Consider the following 15,162-nt stretch of genomic DNA (forward strand, 5'->3'; position numbering starts at 1 on the left):
TTAGTCTCCTTCCTGTCATCATTGCCTTTAGCTATCTAAGATTCTTTCATGACTTAAATGACCATACACCCTGGTTACAGAGAACAGTCCTGGTTTAAGGCTGCTGTCCTGACATAATTATTAAAAGCACTCTATTTCACTTCCAGTCGTGTCCCAGTTTGAATGATAAATTATATGGGCTCTATATTTCTACAGTATGTCATACCTCATTGCTCTCTGAATCTTTTACTTTCTCACCTTCTCTTATCCCCTTTCTCTCTGTGTACTCTGCATTGAGGGGAAAAAATGAAGTTGCTCAGACAATTATTCTTAGCTTGGAAATCATTTTGCCTCAAGAGGTAGATCTTATTGGGGCACCTGAGTGGCTCAGTTGGTTGAGTGTTGGACTCTGGATTTCAGCTCAAGTCATGATCTCACAGTTCGTGAGTTCGAGCCCCACATGGGGCTCTGTGCTGACAGCACAGAGTCTGCTTAAGATTCTCTCCCTCTCTCTCTCTGCATCTCCCCTGCTCGCTTGTGTTCTCTCTCTCTCAAAATGGATGAATAAAAAAAAAAAAGAACTATATCTTATTCAAGATTTGCAAAAGGAGGAGATTTTTGAAAGTAAATATGGGCAGATCACAGAACTCAGATATAAGATAGCATTTTCATTGCAAACCAAAACCTTAAGCAAAAGACCCAAAGAAGCCAAAACAATCTACATCTTCCTGCCTCTCTCTGTCCCTGCATGGTCTGTCATCTCATCCTTTCTTTGCATGGCTATTTTATTCTCTTTCTCTACCAACCAGCCTTTTTGGCTTTACTTTCACTTAATCCAAACATGGCCATCTCAGCCCTGGCTTTTTATCACCTGCCAGTTCAATTACTCAACACTGACAATCTCAATTGACATGGCCCTCCTCAGAATTCTCAAGAGAATAAATTGAAAATAATTGTATCCTGTATTCTGTTAACAGGGTGTATCACATTGTTTTTCTGGCATATGTTGGAGCATCCTTGCATCCTAGGAATAAATTCTGCTTGATCATTACGTATGGTCCTTTTAATGTGACATCAAATTTAGTTTGCTAGCATCTTATTGAGGATTTTTGTATCTATGTTCATCAGGGTATTGACTTAGATTTTTATTTTTGGTTAAGGGAAAAAAATTATTTTTTTCTTCTCAAGCTTTTATTTAAATTCTAGTTTGTTAATGGGGCGCCTGGGTGGCTCAGTCGGCTGAGCGCCCGACTTCAGCTCAGGTCATGATCTCACGGTTTCTGAGTTCGAGCCCCACGTTGGGCTCTGTGCTGAGAGCTCAGAGCCTGGAGCCTGTTTTGGATTCTGTGTCTCCCTCTCTCTCTGCCCCTCCCCTGCTCATGCTCTGTCTCTCCCTCTCTCTCAAAAATAAATAAACATTAAAAAAAATTAAAAAAAAAATAAATTCTAGTTTGTTAAAATATATGGTAAAATTGTCTTCAGGAGTAGAATTTAGAGATTCATCACTTACATATAACACCCAGTGCTCACTACAAGTGCCCTCCTTAATACCCATCACCCATTTAGCCCATCCCCCACCCACCTCCCTGCATGAACCCTCAGTTTGTTCTCTATACATAAGAATGTCTTACGGTTTGCTTCCCTCTCTCTCTGTTTTTTCCTTCCCCTATGTTCATCTGTTTTGTTTCTTACATTCCACATATGAGTGAAATCATATGGCATTTGCCTTTCTCTGACTGACTTACTTTGCTTAGCATAATACACTCTAGCTGCACACACATCATTGCAAATGGCAAGATTTCATTCTTTTGATGACTTGTAATTTTCTTTCCTGTGGTGTCTTTATCTATCTTTGGTATGAGGGTCATGCTGACCACATAAAACAAGTTTGGAAGTATTGCCTCCTCCTCATTTTTTTTGGAAGAGTTTGAGAAGGATTGGTGTTAATTCTTTAAATATTTGGTAGAATTCACCTGTGAAGCCATGTGGTCCTGGACTTTTCTTCGTTGAAAGGTTTTGGTTACTGCTTTAATCTTCATACTCGTTATTGGTCCATTTCTATTTCTTCATACTTCAGTCTTGGTTGGCTTTATGTTTCTAGGAATGTATCCACTTCCTGTAGGTTGTCCAATTTGTTGGCGTATAATTATTCATATTTCTGTGGTATTAGTTGTCTTCTCTTTTACTTATATGTTTCCTTTTTAGTTTATAATTTTATATGTTTGTGCCCTGTCTTTTTTTCCCTTCTTGGTTAGTCTACTTGTTCATTTTATCTTTTCAAAAAGCCAACTTTTAGCTTCATTGATCTTTTCTACTGTCTTTCTAGTCTCAATTTCATTTATTTCTGTTCTAATCTTTATTTTTCTTTATTCTTCTGCTAACTTTGGGCTTCGTTTGTTTTCTTTTTCTAGAAAAAAGAATAAAGTTAGGTTAAAATGGTACAAAATTAGCTTATTTGAAAAAAAATTTTTTTTTCAAGTAGGCTTCACACCCAATACAGAGCCTAAGGCAGGGTTTGAACTCACAACCATGAGATTAAGATCCAAGCTGAGACCTAGAGTCAGGCCCTTCACAGACTGAGCCACCCAGGCACCCCTGAAGTTTTTTTCTTAATATAGACATTTACCACTATAAATGTTCCTCTACGAACAATTCTTTTTATGTCACATATGTTTTGGTGTGTTGTGTCTCCATATTCATTTGTCTCAAGGTTCTTTTTATTTTCCTTTTGTTTTTCTCTTTGGTGCATTGGTTGTTTAGAAGTGTATTGTTTAATTTCACATATGTATTCATTTTCCCATTTTCCTCTTGTAATTGATTTCTAGTTTCATACCATTGTGTCCAGAAAAGATACTTGATATGAATTTAATCTTCTTAAATTTGTTACCATGAGTTTTGCTGTACGACATATAATACACTCTAGAGAAATTACATGTACGCTTGAGAAGAGTGTGTATTCTATTGCTGTTGGATGAAGTGCTCTGTATATATCTGTTAGGCCAGTTAGGTCTAAAGCATTATTCAAGTCTGCTGTTTCCTTATTGATTTTCTGTCTGGATGATCTATCCATTGATGAAAGTAGGATATTGAAGTCCCCTCCTATTGTGGTATTGCTGTTTATTTCTCCCTTCATTTCTGTTAATATTTTCTTTAGTTATGTAGGCGCTTCAATGTTGGGTACATATATATTTACAAGTGCTAGATCCTCTTGACAAATTGACCCCTCTTTCATTATATGGTGACCTTCTTTGTTTCTGGTGATGGATTTTGACTGAAAGTCTAGTTGTCTGATATAAGCATAGCCAACCCTCGTCTCTTTTAATTACCATTTCCATGAAATCTTTCTTCATCCCTTCATTTTCAGCCTATATGAGTCCTTAAACCTAAACTGAGTCGCTTGTAGGCAAAACATAATTTGAGCTTGTTACTTTATCCATTCAGGTACTCTGTGCTCTTGAGTACAGAATTGAATTCATTTACATTTAAAGTAATTATTTGTAGGCAAAGATTTATTGTTACCATCTTTTTTGTTGTTTTCTGGTAGTTTTGTAGTTCCTTTGTTTCTTTCTTCCCTTCTTGCTGTCTTCCTTTGTAATTTGTTGATTTTTTAGAGTGGTGTTTTTTTATTCCTTTCTCTTTATCTTTTGTATATCTACTAAATATGTCTTCTTTGCAGTTATCATTAAGTTTACTTAAAGCATCTTGTAATTAAAAGTCTGTTTTTAGCTGATAGCAACTTGTATCTCATACAAAAGATCTATACTTCTACTCCGTCCCCATTCCCACATGTAATGCTACTAATGTCACACTTTACATCTTTTTATATTGTATATCCATTAACAAATTATTTTACCTATGGCTTTTAAAAATATTATTGTCTTATAACTTTTATAATAGAGATAAAGGTGATTTATCATATTAGAGTATAATTATTTTCACTATATATTTGCCTTCATCAGTGAGTTTTATATGTTTATAAATTTTCATATTGTTACTTAGCATTATTTCATTTTTTTTAATGTTTCTTTATTTTTGAGTGAGAGAGAGAGAGACAGAGTGCAAGCAGAGGAGGAACACAGAGGGATGGAGACACAGAATCTGAAGCAGGCTCTAGGCTCTGAACTGTCAGCACAGAGCCTGATGCGGGGCTTGAACTCACAAACCACAAGATCATGACCTGAGCCGAAGTCGTATGCTAAATCAACTGAGCCACCCAGGCGCCCCAAGCATTCTTTCATGTTAACTCAAAGATCTCCCTTCAGCATTTTTTGTAAGGCAAGTCTAGTAGTGACGAGCTTTGTTTGCCTGGAATAGATTTATTTTTTTTACATGTGGATGTCCAGTTGTTCCAATACTCATTTGTTGAAATGAATATCTTTACTCCACTCTATTGCCTTTGCTCCTTTGTCAAAGATCAGTTGACTATATTTATGTGGATCTATTTCTGGGCTCTATATTCTGTTCCATTGATCTATTTGTCTATTCTTTCAGCAATATCACACTGTCTTCATTACCGTAGCCTCATAGTAAGTCTTGAAGTTAGGTAGTGTAAGTCCTCCAGACTTTGTTCTCCAATATTGAGTTGACCATAGGGTCTTCTGCTTCTCCATATAGTCTTTGGAATCAGTTTGTCAATATCTAAAAAATACCTTGCTGGGATTTTTATAGAGATTGCATTGTATCTATAGATCAAATTTTGATGAACTGAGATCTTTATAATATTGAATCTTCTTAATAATTAATTTGAACTATCTCTCCGTTTATTAGCTATTCTTTAGCTATTCTTTACTGTCTTTCATCAGAGTTCTATAGTATTCCTCATATAGATCTTATATATTTTTTGTTAAATTTTTGCCTAAGTATTTTTTTTGGCGCTAATGTACATGGTAATGTGGGGGTTTTTTTGTATTTAATTTTTTTTTAATTTACATCCAAGTTAGTTAGCATATGGTGCAACAATGATTTCAGGAGTAGATTCCTTAATGCCCCTTACCACTTAGCCCATCCCTCCTCCCACAACCCCTCCAGCAACCCTCTGTTTGTTCTCCATATTTAAGAGTCTCTTATGTTTTGTCCCCCTTCCTGTTTTTATATTATTTTTGCTTCCCTTTCCTTATGTTCATTTGTTTAGTATCTTAAAGTCCTCTTATGAGTGAAGTCATATGATATTTGTCTTTCTCTGACTGACAAATTTCATTTAGCATAATACCCTCTAGTTCCATCCACATAGTTGCAAATGGCAAGATTTCATTGTTTTTGATTGCCAAGTAATACTCCATCATATATATGTACCACATTTTCTTTATACATTCATCCATCGATGGACATTTGGGCTCTTTGCATACTTTGGCTATTGTTGATAGTGTTGCTAGAAACATGGGTGTGCATGTGTCCCTTCGAAACAGCACACCTGTATCCCTTGGATAAATGCTTAGTAGTGCAATTGCTGGGTTGTAGGGTAGTCTATTTTTAATTTTTTGAGGAACCTCCATACTGTGTTCCAGAGTGGCTGCACCAGTTTGCATTCTCACCAACAGTGTAAAAGACAACCTCGTTCTCTGTCTCTGGTTATTGAAAGGAGCTTGATAGATTAGAGAAAAACGGGGGAAAAAGAAAACACAAGAAAAAAAGAAAAAGGGAAAAAAAAGAAAATGTTTGAAAATTTGAAAAAATGAATACAATGAAATAGAATAAGATGAATTGATAGAAATAAAATAGAATTCGAAAAATTTACAAAAAAGTAAAAAATATAGTAGAAAAATAAAGAAAAATATTTGTATAAAAATTGAAAATAAAAATACATTTTTTCTCTTACTGTATTCAAGAAAAAGAAAATAAAGAAAAAGACAGAAAGTTGAATAGATGGACAAGCAAATAGACTGAAATATGATTGAAATTACATCGGTTTCCCGTACAAGTCAGACTATGAAGCACTTTATAGTCTATAACTAAGCAGGTGGAGAGACTTATCACGTTCCTGAAGAGCAAGTTTGGCCCAGTTGGGCGGTGCTTATTGTAATGATTCCATTCTCCACTAGATGGCGCTGCTAGCCTACTGGGGTGGATTGTTGTGGTGCTTGTAGGTGCGTATGCACATGCATGGGAGGGGTGAAAATGGCGTCACCCAGCTACTCAGTCTCTAGTATCAGAACTCTGTTCTCCCCAACCAGCAATCATGCACTCGTCCTTTATCTCCGGCCTCTGTCCACTCCCTACTTCTACACTGTCCCTGACCAAGCCATCAGGTTGCCAGGTGGCACCTTCCTCCTGAGCTTTATCTCAGATACGGCTGTTTTTCCTGACCCCTCACTTCTGAGGGACTGCGGCTTTGACCCCTTCTGACCTTCTGTTGGAGGGTCTCACTGAGCAATGACTGGGTACGGGCTGCACCCAGGAACTTCGCGGGACCATGCTGCTGCTGATGCACAGAGACTGCAGCTAGGTGCCAGCCCGCCCCAGAAAAAGTTCACGTGATTGTGTAGCAGCAGTGTTTCAGGGATTATGGAAAAGCACCACACACATCTGGCACCAGGCTTCACCCTTAAAGACCTTGTTCCAACCAGGTAGCCTCACAGCCTTTACCAGATGTCCTCCCAGAAGGGGAACCGCCTCTCCCCGCATGGCCTGAAGACCCCTGGATTTCACTCTGCTCCCGTGGATTCACCCATCCCACCAGAGCACCGCCAGGTATCGAACTGCAGAGTTTCAGACCCTGCACTCCCCCTGTTTGTAGAGTCTTAATGGAATTTAAATCTCCCTTTTTATTTCAGTCCCTGTGGCTGGTTCCACTTTTCCATTTTCTCTCCAGCTGCTTTTGGGGGAGTGCTTTTCCCATACTCTCCCCCTGTCTCTGTCCTCCCTCCCTGCCCTCCGTGGCTTCTCTCTCCCCCAGTTTACCTCTCCGCACCTCGTACCTGCTGAATTCTGTGGTTCAGGTTGTGCAGATTGTTGTGTTAATCCTCAAATCAGTTTTCTAGGTGTACAGGATGGTTTAGTGTTGGTCTGGCTGTATTTCATGGGTGCAAAATGCAAAAAATTTTCCATTCATGTGTTTTTAATTTTAAATTCCACTTGTTTGTTGCTAGCACAATAATATTTTAAAACATTGTGTTAATGCCACTTAATGAATCCACTGATATTTGGGCTATGTAACACACACAAAAAAGCCCAACAAACTACCTTTGCTTTAGGTGCAAGCGTGTTCCATAACTATTGTCCATTTTATAGATTATTTTCAGAGACTGAGTTTTCAAAGCTCACAAGATGAATTTATGAGATATTTTGACATGAATTATGATATCTGTCAATGTTCAAATCACCGTGAGGAAAAGAGTTGTATTGACTACTGATTGACCAATTTGAAAATGATTAAGAAGTCACAGTGAAATTACAATTCATTTTTACTATAAACATAGTGGATCTGAGAAAGACTGAAGAACACCAGAAAGTTTTACAGAATTCAGGGCAAGTGGGATCTAACCTATTGCACCTTTATATCACATACATGTTAATTTGCATATATAAATGCCTTTTTTACAATCTTTATTCTTATCTAAAACATGGTTCATGATCTCATGGTTCATGAGTTCATGCCCTGCATCAGGCTCTGTGCCGACAGCTCAGAGCCTGGAGCCTGCTTCAAATTCTTTGCCTCTTTCTCTGCCCCTCCCCTGCTCTCTCTCTTTCTCTCTCTCTCTCAAAAATAAACATTAAAAAATTTTTAAATAATAATAATACTTTTAAAAGCTTATAAACATAAACATTTAACTTTTCAATGTGTAGAATATTCAGTTCCTACAAGCAAGCCAACTTATTTCTCCTACTGCTCTTTCCAAGGCAAGGGACTAGTCAGCAGAGAGTAATAGAATCTTTTTTTTTAATGTTTATTTATTTTTGAGACAGAGAGAGACAGAGCATGAATGGGGGAGAGTCAGAGAGACAGGGAGACACAGAATCTGAAGCAGGCTCCAGGCTCTGAGCTGTCAGCACAGAGCCTGACACGGGGCTCGAACTCACAGACCATGAGATCATGACCTGAGCCAAAGTCGGAAGCTCAACCAACTGAGCCACCCAGGCACCCCATAGAATCTTGAAAAAACTATCAAACATCTCCAGTTCAAATGATTCTTGTCAATCCACCCTCTACCTGACCAACCAAACCATATTTTAAGGGGAAGAAACTTAAAAACAAAACTTTTTAATACATGTTATATTTCTGCTGTTGAATAAGCAATCAGTAGTATTTACACATTGCAAGTAGGGAGTATTCTACAGTTACAAGTGGGTAAGCAAAAGGAGTAATTTAGCTCCCACAGTTTTTCCACATTTATTTTTCCAGAATCCATTTCTAAACAACCAACACGTCACTGCCTTTGTGTAAACAAATTGTTTATACATGTATCTGAACTGATTTACAAAAGTTACTCATTTTACATGCCGATAAATAATCCTGTCAATATGTCCAAAATGATGTGTAGAAGCTCATAACTGAGACCCAGAAAAGATCTTAGAGGTTATGTGGTCCAATATGCTTGTTGCATAGATGGCGAAATGGAAGTTAATTTTATTTAGACACTTATCCATTGTCACATAGTCAGAGTATATGATTATTTTTCAAATATGTTAAAGACAACTAAAATATCATTAAATGAAAATAGTAGGTAGGTATGGTATGTTGAGAAAATTAGCACTTCAGTTTATGTTTTTATATACTACATGGTTTCATTTCAGTGGGCCATTATACATCTTGATCCCTCTAAAATGCCTTCCAAGCCTGGTAATCATCTTTCAAAATCATATTCAGTTTAAATGTCTCCCTGGTGGTTTCCTGGACCCCACCTCCAATACAGTTAGCCATTGCTTTATTATTTCTGTACTTGGTACTTGCATTACATCATATGATCCACTAGACATACCTTGTATCCCACTTCTTTTCCAGGTAACTCCACCTCCAACCACTGCTGTGGTGACTACTTCCATGAGTCATGGACTAGCTTTGTGCACATATAAACTGACCGTGCCTTACTTCATGCCTTTGCTACATACCTTTCACTTCTTGTCCTGGGGTTTCTTTGATACAATGTATGGATCATCTGTGGGTATCCACTCAGTACTCAACTCATGGAAGTTAACCCACATGTGACTACTCTTTGGCCAGTTGAGGACAAGCACCAAAGAATACCTTGTTACCCCTTTATACTCTGGGAAGCCAGTTCTCAGATATATTTCTAAAGGTTCTTCAGGGGCACTTGCGTGGCTCAGTTGATTAAGCATCTGACTCTTGGTTTTGGCTCAGGTCATGATCTCGCAGTTTAGGAGATAGAGCCCCACATAGGGCCCTGCGCTGACAATGTGGATGCTGCCTAGGATTCTCTGTCTCCCTCTGCCTGTCTCCAGCTCAGGAGAGCACTCACATGCATGTGTACTCTTTCTCACTCTCAAAAATAAATAAATAAACATTAAAAAAAAATAACATTTCTTCATATGGGCCTGTAGGATTGAGCACAATTATCCATTGCATAATCAACTTGATAATGCACCCCCCACCCCGTACTGCCTTAATCCTGTCCTTGTTTTACACCCTTTGTTTCCCACAATTGCTTCCTATGATCACTTCCCAATTTAACTACCTACATGCAAGCCATTTTCTTAATAGAAAATGTCAAGAACTCAATGAAGACTAGATTATGGTCTCAGATATTTCAGGAATGAAGGTTTGTGGCACTGCACCCATTCAGCTAAAATCTAGCAGAGGGTAAGAGAAATGTGAATCAGATAGCAAAAGAAAAATTTGTGATAATAATCTTTGACCTAGTAACCAGATACAGAGCCAAGGACTGTAGCAATTATGTATATTTCATGTTGATTGATTATTTTTCTCCCCTTTCCCTGATACTTATATGAAAGGTGATCATGAAAAATATTACAATTAAAGTTCCCATTGAAATCATGACTGAATGACATTATTCCATCACTATATGGTAGCTGATGGAACTTTGTGTCTCCTTAATGTTAGGGATGATTTCTCCATCTAAATAAAGGGCAAAAATGGATGCTATGTGGCAAAAGTAGGGAACACACCAGTTTCTGTTCATTTCCTGACTCAGATTCATTTCCTACCCTTTCTTGCCTTCTCTATATCAAGAAGGCTGACCTGGAATACAAAAATGCTGATTCAAAGGGGCACATGCACCCCAATGTTTATAGCAGCATTATCAACAATAGTTAAATTATGTAAATAGCCCAAATTTCCATCAACTGATGAATGGATAAAGAATATGTGGTATACATATGCAATGGAATACTACTCAGTGATCAAAGAGAATGAAATCTTGCCATTTGCAACAATGCGGATGGAACTGGAGGGTATGATGCTAAGCAAAATAAGTCAGAGAAAGACAAATATCATATGATTTCACTCATGTGGAATTTAAGAAACACAACAGATGAACATAGGGGAAGGGAAGGGAAATAACATAAAAAACAGAGAGGTAGGCAACCATAGGAGACTCTTAAGCACAGAGAAAAAAATGAGAGTTGCTGGAGGGGAGGCAGGTTATGGGATGGGCTGAATGGGTGATGGGCATTAAGGATGGCACTTGTTGTGTTACATATAGCACTGGGTGTTATATGTAAGTGATGGGTTCTACTGGGTTCTACTCCTGAAGCCAGGACTACACTATATATTAACTAACTGGAATTTAAATTGAAAAGGGAGGAGAAGGAGAAAGAGGTTGATCTCTATGAATTACGTCACTAGAGCTTCCCTGATGACTGGTTTCTAGTAGGAGTTGGCCAAGGGAAGGGACTGACAAATGACTGGATGGCAGAAGAAGAGAAATGTGGTGTTTCTTCCCTGATCTCTCCCTGCCTGGCACCATTATCTCTGGTGGCAGCCACATCCCTCTCAATTACAGCTCCCACCAGGCTCTGGTCACACTATTTCCTTTTCCTGTCTCAGAAGAATAATGGTTTCTCATTGTTGCTAGTCTGAATGCCAAGCCATGCCTTGTTTGTCTTTGTAAGTGTGCCTACCCTTACCCTAGTAAAGTTCTTCATTTGAACTATCTGAATGAATTCTGGTTTTCACAAGGCCCCTGGCTGATGAACACACACACTTGCTTCCACACACATGCACACACACACACACACACACACACACACACACACACAGATGCCAAGGTACAGCACATTGTCATCTCACTGTAAATGACTCATCTATGAAGAATGGTCATCAAATATTTCATAAGAATAAAGGGAGGAAGTTAATGAGGCATGGGGACAATTTATTAAATAAAAACTGCTAGCCATTTTAAATTATGTTGTCTGTTCCATTAACAACATTTTTGTAGTAATCTCAAACACATTATTTTGAATTATCACCTCTTTCTCTTCTCGAGGCCTCCTTTGGAGAGGGAATAAAAATTATACAGTGGTCATAATGTGATAGAAAGTGGAAAATATTGCAAGTAAGGACAATACACCCCTGGATAATTCTAATTAGACCAAAAACAATCACTCCCAAGTACTATTCTTTCCTCTTCAACTCCCTTCTCTCATGTAAATCCTTGCATGACACTCCCTTCATACAGCATGTGGCCTGCCTGCCCCTGTCCCCAGTGTACTTCCATCTCTCTACATTAACATCCCACACTCCCAGGTCACATAATTTACATACACGGTAGGACACATGAACATAAAAGCTAGTATGGCAAGATTGAGATATCAATTTATAAATAATTTAAAGATGCTTATTTAATTATATATCATAAAGAGAGGGAATAACCATGCCTTAATGTACCATTTTGCACCCCGAAGGCTAAATCACATATGATTATGGTATTTAACATAATTTGGCATCTAAGTTTACCAAAGTTTATTTTTTTTAATGTTTATTTATTTTTGAGAGAGAGAGAGAGAGAGAGAGAGAGAGAGACAGAGCATGAGAGGGAGACAGAGCATGAGAGGGACAGCTCTGAGCTGTCAGCACAGAGCTGGATGTGGGGCTTGAACTCCTGAACCGTGCGATCATGACCTAAGCCAAAGTGAGGCACTTAACCAACTGAGCCACCCAGGCGCCCCTTCCAAACCTTATTTTAAATAAAAAGTCCCCATCTTCAAACTGAATTATGTCTATTCTTCCTCTAAGCAGAACAGGAACTCCCATGTCTATATATTAACAGTTTGCCATGAATTGAAATAAATGACACAATTCTTTAAATGGATAGGCACAGCCTCTTTATTTAAAATAAAGCTTGGTAAACTGAGAAAGAGGCATAATAGTAAATAATAGGAGAGAAAAATAACCTTTGGAAGTATAAGAAATGACTTCCTGGTCAGATTAAACTTTTTTTCCTACTCAAACAAGGGAAGTAAATTGTGTGCCAGAATGCTTTTGTATTTGTTTACATTACCTGGAGGCTGGTACTGTTGTCTGAAAATGGGGAATTAAATGAGCCATTCACAACGTGCGTTATTGACTCAGTAACACACTTCTCCAAGAAGGTGTCTGTGTTTCCAGTCTGTGATGGTGTTGCAAACCTGGAGAGAAAAATAGAACAACTCAATACATTCTATGACATCGTTGAAATATAAATCAATACCAGAACCTTCTAAAAATTGTCCTGAAATCGTTATTTATGACATTTCTTCTGCTTTTTAAAGTGCTTTGAATAGAAACATTTCTGCTTAAAAATCCATTAAAATTTTATTGTTCTGAAAAAAAATTAAAATTAAAAATAAACTAAATGTTAATCTTGTCCAAAAACACCCTCACAGACTCACCAGAATAATGTTTGACCAAATATCTCATCCCCGTGGTCCAGCCAATTTGGTATAAAATTAACCATCACATGTGGCAGGCACTGCCCACATCCTTATTACTTGATTTAGTACAATATTAGATACGAGCAGTGCCCAAAGTCTGCCTGGCTTTCCAGTGGCCAGACAATAAGTACAAAGATCCATAGGAGCTTTTTCTGAAAAGATTCTAAGAAATCTGAGAACAGAGCAATCAGAGAAAGATGGTTGAAAATGTTGGTTGTGTCCACTTCCATTTAAATGTTTATACTTGTCATTACAATCTGTGCCTCTATTTCAGTGATGCTGTTTTGTATTCCTTGAAGAATCAATATGAGAACCCCATCTTGGGTGTAGAGTGAGATCAAGATAGACTGGAGTTCCTCTGAGTGGTTATAGTGTGCTTGAATCCTAGGCACACATCACAAAGTCTAGAAATAGGAACAGAGCAGGGGTGGTTTAGCGAGGGTGCTGGCAATAAAGAGGTGCGCAATCTGCAGTTCATTTTTAAAAAGTCATAAAACTGATTACACGTTGGTCTGCTTTTTATTATCACCATATTCTGGCAATCCTAAACAAAGTCACCCACCAAGAAAAGTCTACTTCCACAACCCATCTCTCTGGCCACTCCTATGACAGAGACTTTTAGAGCATCTGTAAACAGTATAACAGCAGCATCTTTCTTTCAACCCCAACATGAGCAGATAGGAAATTCTATTCAATTACAGCATCTGTCACCCACCCACAAATTCCTGCACCTCATGGTCTGGTGCTGTGGGGAGGGGGGTTGGTGGTGCTGGGGGGTGGATGCGGATACAGGGAAGACTCTAATTCACTTTACTACAGACAAACTAAAGCGTCAGAAAAGGAAAAAAGGCAATTAGGACAAAATTCACAGTGGGAAGTTAACTTTGTTTCACTTACTGAAACACCTACATTTAAGCCTGAATGTACATACACAGAATAATTATAATTTTTATGGGCTAAGAACCAGTCTACAAAATCAGGTGCTCTTTCACCCATGAAAATTGTTGCAACACCTACCAGGTGCTGAGCACTATTCTATTTTGGAGGCTTCAATTTTAACAGTATACATTACAGAGAAAGGAAATGCAGACACTCCTACTTCTTTAACTACTGAACCTGTTAAATCAAGCATACATACTCTTATCTAGCAGAGATATGAACTTCCAGTGACAGAACAGGGTAAACTTATGCTAAGGAAGGAAATGTTTTCCTTTATTCCCTAATAACTACTTAATGATCTTCCCTGGAAACATCAAGGTCCATTATCATGCAGACCAGGGTTCAGTTCTGTTCTCTTCCATCTGAGGGCCTATCAGAAAAGCAGAGGAACCACATTATCTATCTTTCAACAGCTGCTTCCTTGGTAAACCCAAAAGGGACTTCAGTTTTGCTGAAGAACTCCGATTCTTAAAAGAACTCCAATTATATTTTCTTCAATCTTTCATGGGAGGTGGGGGTGGGGGGAAGCAGAGAAAACAGTTTCAAATGAAGAAAGGCAGTGGTGATTTCTTCCACCTATACATGTAGGTACATATATACACATGATAGCATTGAGGGAAGTGAAAAACAAAGAATGTTTCTGGTATAATAGACGCAGATCCCATTACAAAACCTTTTGACACTTGGAAGGTTCATTCTTGATAATTCTATTTGATAAAGTATTTCCATTATAACCTACAGAGACTGGAATGTACCTTAACTCAGTATTTAAAGTTGGTTTACTGGTTCTTTCCCCCCAAAGCCAGAAAGAATTTCTCTAAGCTTCATTCATTGAGACACCAAAGAATGCAGTTTTGAATTGCTCCAAAGAAAAAAAGATGTAAAATAAGAAAATCATGTAAGCTATGGATGCCAATAGCTAGACCATTCAAAGGTGAGCTCTCTTAGCAGTTCAGTCCTTCATTTCACCAGGACAGAAATGCTCTGCAGAAAGGTACCCTTATGATTAAAAGTGACGCTGGTTGGGACACTTAGAAAGGCTTTTCCAAATTCTGCCTCATTAAAATTCTTCCAAACTGTGAGATAACTTGGATAACTCTGGACCATGCATAATCCAAACATGAGTGCTATGTTATACTCAACAATATTTTTGGCCATTTTACTCTTCTAGATGCCTCTGAGTGATTTAAGTTGCACTCAAAAAATACACGCAAGTTAAATATCAGACTATTGTAACTACCAATGATTACACAAAGCACGGATCAAATTCAAACCTATTAAATTAAAAAAAGAAGACAGTGAGGAGTAGTGCATGCCCCTCTTTGTCAGGGGCATTCTAAAGGCTCGAGACACAGTAATAGCCACACTTAGGTGTAAATATCAATGGCAAATGACCATTTTAATTTAGTGGATAGGCAG

Source organism: Panthera onca, chromosome B4, assembly GCF_046562875.1.
Source record: "Panthera onca isolate mPanOnc1 chromosome B4, mPanOnc1 haplotype 2, whole genome shotgun sequence".
NCBI lineage: Eukaryota > Metazoa > Chordata > Mammalia > Carnivora > Felidae > Panthera > Panthera onca.